The sequence below is a fragment of the Physcomitrium patens genome, chromosome 19, assembly GCF_059467195.1.
Source record: "Physcomitrium patens ecotype Gransden chromosome 19, ASM5946719v1, whole genome shotgun sequence".
NCBI lineage: Eukaryota > Viridiplantae > Streptophyta > Bryopsida > Funariales > Funariaceae > Physcomitrium > Physcomitrium patens.
Genome location: NC_143428.1, coordinates 591,046 through 606,392, shown reverse-complemented (window position 1 = coordinate 606,392; position 15,347 = coordinate 591,046).

The window sequence follows — 15,347 nt, the reverse complement described above, 5'->3', positions numbered from 1 at the left end:
GAAGATCTTCATCTCGATTGCATCGTCTTGAAGGTTGTGACAATCGTAATGTCTCGTCCGGCAGGTCAGCAAATGAAGGCTCTTGAATTGAATCCGCTAGTTGTTGGTTCTCCATCTCTTAAGCGCCACTACTACAACGAAGCTACGAACAAGAATTGAAAGTAGAATGTTATCTTACCTAGATGTTGTTTCTTTTATAAAAAAGGTTTTCATCTTGATATTGATGGATGTCGTCGATGAAAAGCCTCCACCGCTTTTGCTGCATTTGCAAGATTCTTTATTGGCTCCCATGTGCGTTCACTAATACCATATCCGCGCGAATGGAAAAGATATTCTAATTTATTTCAGTGTCACCTTGAATCTAAGACTTCTTCTACTTCAAACTCTTTATTATTGTCCACTTCTATAGGAGGAGGTGGAGTTTCTCGTCTTCTTGGTATGTCCACTATCTTGTATGGTTCAAGAAGAGACACGTGGAATATTGGATGGATTTTCATTGACTCCGGTAGATGTAAACGATATGTAATTGGATTGATTTGTGCAGAAATAGAAAATGGTCCTAACCTTCGATAGTCCAATTTGTCACAAGGACGAGTGGTCTTGATATTACGACGAAGTAGCCATATCTTATCACCCAAGACGAATGATGGTTGTACCTTTCGATAGACATCCGCATTGGCCTTTTGTTGTTCTTGAGCCTCTTTTAACTGCGCCTTCATCGTTGCATGTAGCTCTGATAAATGAATTGCCAAATCTTTCGCAGCAGGATTATCAACTTTTAAAAAGTCAAAAGTATCAAGTCGTGGATGATAACCATAATTAGCAAAGAAAGGTGTTTGTTTTGTAGAAGAGTGTATCGTATTATTGTAAGCAAACTCTGCCAATGGCAAAAGAGTTGTCCAATTATCTTGTTGGTAATTAATGATACATCTTAAATATTGCTCCAAAACTTGATTAACATGCTCCGTTTGTCCATCAGTTTGAGGATGGAATGCCAAAGATAGTTTTATATCCACTTTAAGAATCTTGAAAAGAGTCCACCAAAATCTTGATACAAATGGAGTTCCCCTATTTGATATAATATCCTTGGGTAATCCATGATAGCGATAGATATTGTCAAGAAAGAGCTTAGCTGTTTCTTCACCTGTAATAGATTTTTTACATGGTACAGAATGTGCCATCTTGGTAAAACGATCTACTATCACGAATATAGAGTCATAAGAATCTAAGATTGGAAGATCCGTGATGAAGTCCATAGAAACAGAAGACCATGGTTGTTCTGGAATGGATAATGGCTGAAGAAGTCCAAAAGATCGATGACGAGGAGTTTTCGATCTTGAACAAACATCACATGATTGTACAAAATCTTTAACTGCCTTTCACATTTGAGGCCACCAAAAATCCATAGATATCAGCTCCAAAGTCTTATTATATCCAAAATGTCCTGTTGCTGGGAAGTCATGACGAGCTTGAAGAACACGTAAACGTGCTTCTCCTTGTGGAACATATAGGCGTCCTTCGAAATAGAGTAGGTTTTTCTTGAATTCAAATTTAGATGGATCATGAGATTTAGAAGAATTGTTCTTGATATCATGAATAAGAGGGTCTGAAGACATACTTAACTGGACTTGCTTAAGAAAAGTTAAATCAACAGTCAATGTTGATTTTATTGCTCGAAGATGAAATTGTTCCGGCTTCAAGAGAACCATTCTTTGTTGCTCAAAAGCTGCATCTCCTTCTTTTGGTGCAAGATAAGAATGTCTAGACAAGGCATCGGATAAACCTTGTTGTTTTTCTAGCCGATAAGTGATGATGAACTCGAATCTTGATAAAGACATGTTCCAACGAGCTTGGCGACGATTTAATACGCGTACTGACATAAAATATTTGAGGTTCTTATGATCCGTATACACGGTGACTGGACTAGAAGCGCCTTCTAGATAATGACGCCATTCTTGAAAAGAATCCACAATTGCAAGAAGTTCTTTGTCGTGGATCTCATAATTGATTTCTGATGCTAAGAATTTTCTTGAATGAAAGGCTACTGGATGAAGTTTGTCATCTGTTCCCATTTGTGATAAAATCGCACCCAGAGCAAAGTCTGATGCATCTGTTTTCATAAAGAATGCTTTGGAAAAATCAACACGATACAAGATTGGTGGAGAAACAAACGCTGTCTTCAAAGATTCAAAAGCAACTTCCGCTTCTTGATTCCATTGGAGTTTTTCTTTACAAGTCAAACGTGTAAGTGGAGCTGCAACTCGAGAGAAGTCTTTGATGAAGATCCGAGAGTAGTTGGCAAATCCCAAAAAATATTGGACATCTCTTACTGTTTTTGGGATCTTCAAGTCTATAATAGTTTGAACTTGCTTAGGATCCATCATAAGTCCATCATTTGAAATGATGTAACCTAAGAAATTGATTTGAGTAGTGTGGAATACACACTTTTCTATCTTGGCATAGAGTCCTGTATCTCTTAATTTTCGTAACACACGACGAACATGAAGTTCATGTTCTTTTGGATTCTTAGAATAGATCAAGATGTCGTCTAGATTACATACTACAAAATCGTCCAAAAACTCTCAAAAAACATCATTCATTAGATATTGAAAAGTTGCTGGTGTATTTGTAAGTCCAAAAGGCATGATTTTATATTCAGAATGTCCATACCTAGTTCGAAACGCAGACTTCTATTCATCTCCTTCTTTGATGCGTACTAGATTGCATGCTCTTCGAAGATCTATTTTTGTATAGATCTTAGCTTGATTCAGCTGATCAAGAAGTCCGGATATTAAAGGTAGTGGATACCTGATTTTGATGGTAATCTTGTTGAGTCCTCGATAATCAATACACATCCGCAATGATCCATCTTTTTTCTTCACAAATAGAATTGGAGCTCCTGCCGGAGATTTAGAATGGCCTATGAAATTCTTGGCTAGATTTTCTTCAATATACTCCTTGAGTTCAGCCAACTCATTTTGTGATAAATTATAGATTGGTCCGAATGGTGGTTGTGCTCCTTCTTGAAGGTCAATTGAACAATCATAGGGACGATGTTCCGGGAGTATATCCGCATTTTTTTTTTCAAATACATCTTGAAATTCTTGATATTAGCTTGGAATGCCACTTGAAGTCTTCTCACCAGTAGGAACGGGTGTAGCATAAATAATGTATGGTGATTCTTTCATAATAGCATGCAAGAAAGCTTTTACACCTATAAATACGAGTTTAATTAAACTGGACTTATGACTCTCTACTTGCTTAACTACACTGTTAGTTATACTTTTAGAGAAAGTGAGAGTTCGGGAAATCCAGTCTATTTGAGGGTTGTATTTTTCTAACCACGATAAACCTAAAATGATTGGATTAGAGGGAGATCTAATGATATTAAATACTACAAAACTATTATGACCATTGATTATTACTTCTATAGGAAGGATTTCGTGAGTAATATCTCCAGAAGATAATGGACGACCATCTATGACTTCTACATGAATAGGTTTAGTTTTCTTTACTAAATATATGCTATGTCTTTTAGTAAATTCTTCATCTAAAAAACACGGTGAGGCTCCTGAATCTAACAAGGCAGAGACTTTGTAATGTTTAGGTCCTAAAATAACATTTAATATAAAACAAGGAGAGGGCTCTGAGGAGAGAATAGGATCTTTACTAGAAGTTGTGCAAGGTTCCTGCCACACGGTCCCTATTGTAGTTGGACAAACTCGTTTTTCGACATATTATCTTTTTTTACAGCCATACTCCTCATTTTGTGATTGCGTCATTTCTTTGGATAATGTTGAGCAGTGTGCTTTGGTTTTCCATAATATAAACATAATCCTTCTTGACGACGACGAGTCTTTTCTTGCTCAATAAGACGTTTAAAACGTACTGCATCAATTTACATATCCTCTACTTTCGAATGTATGTGTTGAAGAGGTGTTGGTGTTGCCATCGAATTATAGTAACGTTGAGGTCCACTTGTATGGTTCTCAGATCGAAATTCAAAAAGGCGATTGTCGCACTTCACAGCAAAATCAATTGCTTGACTCAATGTTTGAGGATCAGATAAGTTGAGCATTAATTTTTTTTACCTCATATTGTAATCCGTAGAGAAATTGGCTAATAAGTGCAGTATCATCCCACTTGATATCAGTTGCAAGTTGTCAAAATTGTGAAGCATATAACGTTACTGATCGATTGCCTTATCGTAAAATACAGATCTTATTGGTTGCAACACGAATTGCATCATGTTTTCCATACATGGAACGAAGCTCCGCCAAAAAAGCCTCTAGATTATCCAATATTGGATCTCGTTGTTCAAGAAAAGATGAAAACCATGATAGTGCTGAACTTGAAAGAAGCGTACCAATGAATCTAACTTGTGATCCTAGAGTTGAATAGCTTTGGGGTTGAAGTTCAATTACAAGTTACACTTGATTGATAAATCCTCGAAACTTGGATCTGGTGCCATCAAACTTCTCGGGTAGGATAATTCTTGGTTTTCAAACATTTGAAGGGCGTTCCACCATAGGAGAAAGGACATGGTTTGGTGTAGATGTTGAAGCAGTTCCAACCATTTCTATATCTTCACTTCCTGCCAATCTTGTTGCTCCTTGTGGTGGTAAATTGAGTTGATGCATTGCAAGCATTAACTCCCTCAATTGCTCTTACATTTGTGCCATTGCACTCTTCATTTCAAGAAGTTCTGCCATGATAACACTTAGAAGAGGGAAGATGTCTAATATCGCTCAAGATAAATAAAAGAGAAGACTTGCGGACAAAGAAAATACTAAGGATAATATCAGTTTAGAAGAAGGTAATCCGCAACTTCTAATACGCTTACATCTTATCAAGAAAAAGGGGTAATCCACTCTTAATGAAGATTAGACAAAGCTGTGATATTGTAGGTGTACTCTTGTCAATCTGTCAAGGACAAGAACTCGATGAAAAAACAATTCAGACAAGTGAGCCTTCACTCAAAGAGAGGTAACAAAATATATATAAACAAGTATATATATTGAAAGAAAAACTGGAATGGCTATTGCCAAAAGACAAGAAAATAGAGACCCTTGAAACTAGACTAGAAGCAAGATAGGAGTTGACAAGAGTGAAGAAGCCTTCATTCTTTTCTCTATATATACTATCTAACTAGGGGCTATGTGGCGACGTTCTATAGGACCTCCAATATGTGTTGACTTTGTAGGATACATGCCTTGACTTACAAGGCAAGTTTTTCTACGTGTGGGCCACATAGTTAGCTTGATCTTCAAGCTAACAACATGTGTGGCACATGGCCAACTTATTAACCACGTTTTTAATCCAAAAAGTCAATTAAAGACACCTATGAAGTCAAAGCAACGTCTAGGAAGTTTTTAGGAAGCTTTTATATTAAATATTATAGAATTAACTTACTTTTATCTACTTTTATTTACTTCTACCTATTTCTATATGTAATTATTAGCTTACATGATTATGGCCTTGACACCGTGTTTAAGATTTAGGATTTAGAACGTAGAGCCTAAGTCTATACTAGTCGAACTTATTACAAGGATAAATAATCTTGATATTGTGACAAAGTATCCATATCTTGTTATCTACATTGAATTACGATTTTTCTTTGTGATAGGCATCTACTTTGATATATGTTTTCTCATTTTTTAATTTCTTATAATCGCACCTTCATTGTTGCATGTAACTTTGACAAAAAAAATTATCAAATCTTTTTCTATAGGATTATCAACTTTTGAAAAGTCAAAAGTATCAAGTCTCTTTAATAGAAAATTGTATTAAGTCTACAACTTCTAATTCTCAAGTATTATGAAACTTAGAAGAATTATTCTTGATATTATAAATAAAAAAATCAAATAAAAAATTTGATTAAATTTTTTTGACAAAAATTGAATCAATAGTTTATTTTGAATTTATTTCTTAAAGATAAAAATGCTTTAATTTCAAAAAAATTATTCTTTCTTGATTAAAAGCCAAGTTTTTTTTTCTTTTGATGTAAGATAAAAATATCTCGAAAGGTTTTTTGCCAAATTTTATTATTTTTTGGATTAATAAGTGATTTTGAAATCAATTCTTAATAAAGACATGCTCCAACGAGTTTGGCGACAATCCAAAACATAAGCCAATATGAAGTACTTGAGGTTCTTGTAATTTGTATATATGGTGGCTAGACTTGAGGAACTTTTTAGATAATGATGCCATTCTTGTAATGAATCTATGATTGTAAGAAGTTTTTTTTTTATGAATCTCATAATTAATCTTAATTACTAAAATTTTCTTATAAGAAAAAACTATTGGATGGAGCTTATTATTTATTTTCATTTTTAACACGGATTTAGGGTTTAGAATTTAATGTTTATGAGTTAGGATCATAACAACTTCCAATTCTTCAAACATCATATCTAAATATTCTTAAACTAAACTATTTAATTTAAAAGTACTAGGAATATTTGAACTAGTATAATTTATTCTATGACTATGAACATATGGCCTATATTAATCACTAAATGGTTATTGTTGATATCCATACATGCATATATAATTATAAATTATATTTTCTCTAGATATACTTTTAATATCTTATTTTTTTTTTAATTTTTTACCTAAAATATTAGACATCCTCTCAAAAAATATATATATATATATATATATATATATATATATATATATATATAATAATAATAATATTTCCATCAAAAATAATAAAATCTATTTTAATTTCTTATAAATTCTTAAAAAATCTTTTAGGAATTTTTATATTTTAATTACTTTAGTAATATTTTTAAAAATTAAAATAGTATTTCTTATGAATCTATTTATTATAAATGCATCTCTTGTAAATACTTATAAATAATAATATCAAATTAATATATTTTAAAAATATAAAATAATATATTATAAATAATAAAATACATATATAATTTTCCATCACATCAAATTAGAGCATCAATATATCAAATTCTTCAAAAGTAATTTATAAATAATAATATAAAAATTCAATAATAAATATCATGTTAAAATCTTTTTAATTTATCTAATATATATCTAAAAAATAAATCAAAATATAAAAGAATTAGAATATGCTATAATCTAGAAATATAATACCATCAATAAATACTCACATTGCTCAATTCTACTCGAATATATGAAAATTTCTTTACCAATCAAGCAAAAAATTAATATAATCAAATTACAATTATAAAATCTTCATTACTCACATTTTAGACATCAATTTCAAATTGAATTTAAGAAAACTAATTAAAGAATAAAATAGAAGTATAAGTAATGATCATCTTTTGATATTGTGGTGTATATGTTATGATCATTACCTACACTTGCATTTTGTGCATACATTTATACTTACAACATCATTTTCTTTACTTACACTTACATTTATACTTATATTTTTATCATAATTTTTACTTACACTTATAACACCATTTTTCTTTTGAATATATAACTTATATAAATATCTATATAATATAGTTAGGTTTATATGATTGTCTATTCATTGTACAAAGCAAAAAATCAAGATAAAAAAGTTGATCAATTTTGAAACTTTAGATGATCAAAAAAATTGCAATTAAATCCCTATTTAATAATAAATACATTTTATAATTGTACCAAATCACACTCAAATTTATGGTTTAAATTTATCTTAAATTTAGGCTAGAATTTATTTTCACAAAAATTAAGCTATTAATACCATAAGATTATATCTTTAGATTTTAGATGTTTAAGTTTGATTACTCATGTAATATTTGTTTTTTTAATGTTTTGTATAAATAGAGATATTAATAATATAAATAACAATTATAAATGCCTCTCATAGAAAAATCTATTTATAATTGAGAACCACATTACTATCTTAATAAGCTTTCATTTAAAATTTATTATATTTTAAATTTTTATATGTAATCATAATAAAAAAATACATGAAATTAAAATTATTTACTCTAATTGTTCAAAATATCAATAAAATATGCAAAGATGCATTTTTATAAAATATATTAATGATTATACTAAATTTTCAGATTTAAAATTTAGGATTTAGGATTTTTAGGATTTAGAGTTATATGTGTGTTCAAAAAACAATTTTCATACTTTTTTTAAAATTTTGAAATGACCGACTTCTTTCTCTTCTCTCAAATTTAGAATTTGGGATTTAAAGTTATATATGACTAGATTTAAAATTTTAGGATTTAAATTTATATATGTATTTAAATCAAATTTAGGATTTTAAAATTTATGATTTAGGTTTGAGTATATGATTTAGGTTTTAAGATACAGTGCAAGACTAGATAAGAGCAAAGGAATAGGAGATACGGGAGCTGAGAAGACAGATCACAGAGAAGAAAGTGGAAATAAGAGAGGTGAGAGAGGAGATCAAAGAGAATGAAGAGGAAACAAGAAGGGTGGAAAAAAAATTGCCATTTCTTTGGAAATAGAAGTGAAAAAAATAGTTGAAGCAAAGCTGCAGTTCATATGGCAATGAATCATCAACCGTAATTAACAGATTAGTAGTCTCCGATAAGAATTAAATAGTCTTCAATCTATGCAAGAAGCACCGGCATTGGCAAGTATATAATCTTAGAAAGCAACTGGATTCATAATATGTCAGATGATTCTTATGTACTCGAGTATGCTTACTCGTTTAGGATTTGCTTACTTATACTTGTGATAACATCCTTCTCTGGTGACGAGGTTTAGGATTTAGTGCTTAAGACTTTTTACCTTCATAGGCAAAATAAGTAAGCCTAGTGTAAGTTTTTTCATTGTGTTTTTTCATTAAGGTGTCAGATAAAGCTTCACGTGATGCATCTTTTACATATTGGTGTCTAATCTAGAGCCTTTGGCATTTGATTTTGTCATTGAAGTGCATGATCTACTATGTTGATATTTTGATGTATTCTTATAAGCTCCTGCTTTTTGTGGTGATCTGGGTTTTTTAGGGCTTTGTAGCCTGAGTTTGCTGATAGAAAGGTTGAAATACTTTAGATTTGTTGTCACTAAATCATTACTACTGCTGCCTTAGATTTTGGCAGTTCATTGTGATATTTTAGTGAATATATTATGTTAGCTATGTTTGTGCTAGATAGATCATCAAACTTTCTTTTAATTTGTAGAGTCTGATACTTCGATTTGCCCAATCATGTAGGATTTTTGAAGGATGACTTTTCCGCTATCCATTGTTGCTGGGAGAGGTATTCAATTAAATTTCATTTCAATATGTATCATGTTGTTTTTGTAATATGTGCTTCTTTTCTATTCGTTGTTAGTTCTACTTTAGGATTGCTTTTGAAGCAGTAGGATGTGTGATTATTTGATACTTGGCTTATTTTTTTAGCAGTATGAAAAGCGCTATAGCTTAAACCTTAAACTTGATTTTTTTAATGTTTGATTGAATTTTTTTACCATTGTATATGATCTCCTATTATGCACAACTATTTCCAGAGATTTGTGAAAAGTTCTTGTAGGAGTTGACAAAATTCATGGTTTTGAAGAAGGCAAAATACAAATCAAAGAAATTGGTTTATTTATTATTTGTGAGCTAGTCTATTTGAGATATTGTTGAATGGCAAGAAGGTTTGAAAATGATGTTTCAAGATATTGATTCTAAACCCAAGCGCTTCAGTAATCTAGTTGCATTCAATTAGAACGATAGGTAAGAAAGGTCACAAGTTGATAAATACACTCTGTACATAAGCAAGATAATAAGAGACAGAAATGGACGCTGATTGATACTACAAATAACCATCTAACCTTTTTTTGGTTTTTTTGGTGGTTGGAATTTCCAAGGCACCATAGATGTGACTTTTGTACATTGGATAGTACTCAAGTCTAAACCTTGCCATGGGTTGAAGGATATCTTTGAATTGAAAAAAGATCTTCGAGGTGGTCATGAAAAGGGCATCATCCAGACTGTGATTTGTCCCATAATGGCTAATGTTATTGCTCAACAGTTCAAACTTTTTGCTATTCTTATTGACCTTGATGATTATTGGTCTTTAAATTAGATGGATGAATCAATAATATATTGGTATACTTTTTAGTTGAGGGCTAGGGCCATTAGATGCATTAAAGAATTTTTGCAGGATTTTAACAAAGTCGAAATAGTCACTTTCGAGGTACTAGCAATTTATGCACATCTACATGGTAAAAATAAGGATTTGCTAGTTATAAAGAAATAAAGAATGTATGAGCCTCCAAAGATAGATAACTTGAAGGATTTGATTGAATTAATATTTGATGAAGAAATTTTGTGTGCTTAAGTTCAAGCTAGCGTTCAGCAACTTCAAAAGTTGCTGCACAAACCTTTGTTCTCTGGTGTATGAGATGTGGATGTGCCTAAGCAACATAGCATATATTATTAAAAGAAATTATTAGAACTATTTTTTTTTAGAATCATCAATTAATTGTCAACAAATTTTATTGCATTTGTACATATATATCAAGCTTTTGGTGTAATTTAGAATTTTTTTCATCAATTACTGTCTTGTCAATGTAATGCCTATTCAGTGGAGAATGTTGTGGAGATAAATTTGGTAAAGATTTGGTATAAAGAAAATTCCAGATTTTGTGCCATTCTGCTCTAAGAGATTCTAACATTAGTATGATACTATACATATTGTATATTTACAATGTCTTTTGAGCATATGATATTGAAATTGGACATCAAATGGATGAGGGGTCATTTAGAATTGTATATTAGGGTTTTATTTACAAAGATATTTACAGCCATTTTAATTCCAGTAATATATCTCAATGAAAGTGGCTTTTGTTGGCTATGAAAGTTTCATTGTTGCGTGGCTGATGGTATGATAAGTTTTCATTTTGGAAATTTCAACCGCTGCATGATGAATATGCGAAGCTTGTTTATTGTATCATCATGCTTTGCTTTGCATTTTCAGGAAGAAAGAAATCAGAAAAGGAGGTAGTACTTATGGTTTTAAAAATGAGTAAATTTAGAATAGCAAGTGATCAAATGCCAAATTTCATCTAAATCAACGTCTCCAAGTTCATGCATTTAGGTTGTAGATTTTATACACATTATTCAGAGATAATGCCAAATTGGATGGAATTAACTGCTATGAGAATAAAGCATTGAAGTAGACTATAAATGAGGGTGTTTTGTGTTTTGTAATCTAACAATTGCTATTTAAGTTATTGTTCCTTTATCATATCTTAGAACAACACTTTAAATATGTGTTGAATTTCTAAGCACTATGAATGTTTCTAGGTTTCAAACATGGGACAAGGTGATCGAGGTTTGATTCTTCTATTCATTATATAGTAAGGTTTTAAATTGCTGGCATGCATGTAAGAGTTTTGCTGGAATGTAAAGTTGGGCTACATATCATAAACTTTGACAACAAGTATGCTAATGCAGTAGAAAATTATTTAGAGAAGTTCTTAGAGAAGGATTTTAAACAACATAACTAGGATTTTTAAGGATCAAGTTTTGAGTACATCCCTTCTTCCATTTTTGATGGTTACAATTTCAACGCTGCAATTGTTGACCTATACCAATTCTCCAATTGAAAGACATAGACGGTTTGACTTTTAAGATTGGAATTAAATTTTAATTATGACTTTGTAATTTAATTTAATTAATTTATTTATTTTTTTGGTTTAGATCAAGATGTAAAGGCTCAATGTGGGATTCTAGAATGGTATGGCATTTATTCATGGAACACCTTATAAATGACTTGTATGTGAATGAAGTTTTAGGATTTTAAAAGTATGTATTTTTAGAGTTTAGAGTTTAGGAGTGAGAAGTTAGAGATAAGAGGTTATGAAAGGTTTGACTTTCGACTTAAGATTTGACCTTTGATTTTTAAGGTTTATGAATTTTGTTTAGGGTTTAGGGTTTAGGATTTAAGGTTACGATTAACTTCAGTTTTAATATGGGCGTTGATTTGGACTTTGACTTTTTTATTAGATTTTAGTCGTCACCTTGACTTTTATATTATTTTTAGATAATAACTTTGACACTTGGGCTTTAAACTTTGAACTTTGAGTTTGTAAATACAAAGTATAAATATAAAATATATATACAAATTTTAAATATAAAATTTAAATTATAAAATAAATCCTAACTTTTATATTTGTGGATCTATTCTAAATGGATTATACATGTTGGCAGCAAGTGGCTCCAAATTGACCAATAAAATAGCATGTTGTACCAACACAGTCTTCAAAAACACCTTGTTCTTTAAAAGTTAAAAGTAAAAATAAAGGTTAAAGAAATTATAAAAATAAAAGTAGAATGAAAATATTAAAGTTAGAATTAAAATAAAATTTGAAAATAAAAAATAAAAAATATAAGTTTAAGTTTAAATTAAAGTTAAAATTAAGATAAAAGTTAAAGTTAGAATTAAAGTGAAGGTAAATAAAAAAAATGGTTAAAATTTAGGATTTAAGGTTTAAGATTTGAAGGTTTAAAGATTTAGACTTTAAGATTTAAGGATACATTGATGTCTTGTAGAAAGATTTAGTTTTTAGGATCTAGGATTAAGGATTATGATTTAGGATTTAGAGTTAAGAATTACAATTTAGGATTTAAAGTCATAAAGGTGTCTCATAGCATTTTGACTTTTTATTTTTGGATTTTTAAGGCACTTATCTCCCTATTTTTAAGGTGAAGCCACAAGATGGATGTGAGTCCTACAAATTGATCTTAATTGGTAGATTAATTAAAAACATAGTTTTAAGTCATTCAATTATACAAATATTAAGATTAGAAAGTCTTTTTGACTATTCAAGTATTTATTATAATTTAGAAGTATCCACAAGTTACAAAAGTCTTATTAGATGAAAAGTTATAAAAATAGAGTCTTAGTAAGTCTTGGAAGCAATTATCTTAGTTAGTTTATTATTTTCTTATTGTTAATTATTAAGAATTAGTTATTGAGACCAATATCTTCATTGGCTCCTATTAACATGTATTACTTATAAAATCCTATCAATGATTAGTTAGTAGTTAGAAGAAGCATGAAAAAGAGCTTCATGTCTTTTTAGTTAATTATATAAAAAAATAGGATTTTTAGTGGATTTAAATTAATTTTATTACTATAAAAATTACTAAGATAGAAAAATATAATCTCATATGGATATTAGTATTATAAAAAAAATTATAGTATTTTTTAGAATTTATTTAGAATTCATTTAGAATTTTTTATAAATTTTTAGAGAAAATTTCAAGACTTAGATAAAATTGAGTTTTACCACCTTGGGAACCATTATGAAGAAATGAAGCAAGATTTGAAGATTGTACAAGGTTTCTAGGCTGATTAGGTATTTTTGAACACCATGGTGAAGTCGAAAATACAAAAAAAAAAAAAAAAAAAAAAAAAAAATTACTAGTAGAAAATAAGAGGACTAGCAACTAATGTAATCCTTGTAGGAAGAAAAGTGCACAATTTCCATGTGGGTTGTAGCACCTTGGATATATGTAGGAATATAAGACTAAGGCCTCAAGTACTCTATAGACAACTCTTACACACTACATGTGAGCCTTGGTGATGCTCGAATCCCTAATCTATAAATAAGTTACCCTTGATGTAAAAATTATTCACTTAACTTATCCATTATTTATATTCTATCTTTAATCTATCATAACTTACTCATAGTACCTTGAAATTACGTGATTTTTATGTCATTAAAAATATAAAAAAAATCTATCTAAAAATATATTTTTTAATTTTTAATTTTACTTTTTATTTGATGAAAATCCAATGAAAAAACCTTGACTTAGTTTTAGGTGTTGTAATTACTTGATTTCATTTCTTTCACTTGTATTGTGGTTGTTCTTCTTTAGTTTTTACCAATTTCTTACTTTACTTCATCCAAAAATTACAAGAAACTCTTAAATGAGGCCATCTTGTAATTGGAGCTGAGGAGTGATATTCACTCTGATAATAGGCATTATCATTTAGTCTTGATTGTTGGTATTATTAATTAACAAGCTATAAATTACAAAAAGATATCATGAATTATAACTTGAGAGATGGCAATCTCTATGTCATTTAGACTAATGATAAAGAATTTGAGATAAAACATACAAAAAGCTTCAAAATATAATAATATAAATTAGAATCTCAAGGATAGAGATTTTTTTCTTCTTCTATAATAATATAATTTTGGCACCTTTAAGATTTTGGAAAGATTGTGTATGTAGCAATGGCTTTTGTATAGATCCAAAAGTTGTATCATTAAGCATGATAGCTATAAGTGTTATTTCCACATCAATTTGGATGTTTTTTTTTCCTTTTATGAAGTTATAATTTTAAAAGATCTTCAGAGGTTTAGGATTCTTCATTTACGTCAATTAGAGGAATATTACATATTCTAAGTCATTGTTGATATCATACCATGAGAAATTTTTTCATGTAAACATGGTATTTTTTTATTTCCTTCAAATATATAAAATACATATTATTGCAAGGAATTAACAAAAATAGATGAAGTTCTAACCAAGTTTGATTAGAACCAAAATTAAACAATAATATGTTAAATCTATACTTCTATTAGTTGTTTTATTAGACCAACTAGTTTAGAGTGGCTACTCAACTGACGATTCTGCTAATACACAAGTTCTACATGACATAGTTTGAAACTATGTGATAGCAAGGAAATTGCCTATTGTTCTTTTCAAGCATGTCAACCATAGTGTATGACAACCAACCATATATTTTGACATAGTTTCACTAGAGAATAAAGAAAATCATTAAAGACCGCATCAAAATTTTAAAACATGACAAATTGAATTTTTTTGTGACGACTCATTGCATCACGAACGTGACGAGGGATACAACAAACATACAAAATATTTTTCAAATATCTTCAAATATGCTCAAATATTCTATGGATATTTCAAAAATATACTAACATGACTAACAAGTAGATACATATGATGGTTGGATGTAATAGATGTGACATCCATTAGATTTCATAACCTTAGACCATGTCATTATGCTCAACTCATTTGTTAGAATTAATAACCTCTTTGAATGGACTAGATGGGCTATTTGGAAGGTTAGTTGATTTTTTAGATTCTACTTAATGTGATATTTGAAGATGTGCTTAATAGAGTAAGAGCGAGGTTGCAAGTGCCCGTGATTGTTTCAACATCTTGTAAGGTTGATCTTTTTCGCATCCTCAAATATCACATTTGCCAAAGCTAGTCCTCAAATGCAATAGTTGATGCAATCGTCATAAGTGCATTACTTCATGTATGCTTGCTAAAATCTTGTTTTGTCTCTCATGGGGTGCTAAAGCTCAACTAAGATGGTGGTTGATGCTACCACATTTTGAAGATGCACAAGGTCAAGTTTAAA